The following is a 613-nucleotide window of genomic DNA, read 5'->3' on the forward strand; positions in this document are numbered from 1 at the left end:
TCGAATCCGTGTCATGGAGACCCTAGAAGACAGGGTGGAACAGCCTCTGTGGGGTTCGAACTGCTGACCTTGCTGCTCAACACGATCACTGCGCCTCCAGCAGGCACTTAATCATGGGGCGGGGGTAAGGAAAACCTTCGCCAAACCGCCAGCCTTCCTGCACCAAAGGCCACCCCGGCCCCTCCACGTCTTCCCTGGAGCCCATGGCTCGGGAGCGCTCGGGGTGGACGCTGGAACGTGGATGTGGTCCCTCATTTAGTCACCGTCCCAGGCGAGCGCGGGGGGGTGGGGGTGGCGGTGGCCGTCCCGCGGCGGTTGAACGCGGGCATCTGCCCGGGCAGGGCCGGGCTGGGGCGGGGCGAGGCGGCGTGAGGTAGGGTGGGCCGCGGCACCCCTAAGGTCAGCGTCCAGGCGATGGCCCCCGAGGAGGGGCGGGGCGCGGTCGTTTTTAGGGCCAGGGCTTTCCAGAGCAGGAACATTTTTTTCCAGGATCCAGGCATTTTTTGAAGGAAAAAGTGGGATGGGCAGGGAGGCTCGGAGCGGACATTCCACACCCGGCAAAGGGGGGTCGCCCTCCCTCGAGGCCCGAGGCGGGGCCCAAGCGAAGGTGCTG

Source organism: Echinops telfairi, unplaced genomic scaffold (assembly GCF_000313985.2).
Source record: "Echinops telfairi isolate 266 unplaced genomic scaffold, ASM31398v2 ScPeMD7_9;HRSCAF=40, whole genome shotgun sequence".
Classification (NCBI taxonomy): Eukaryota; Metazoa; Chordata; class Mammalia; order Afrosoricida; family Tenrecidae; genus Echinops; species Echinops telfairi.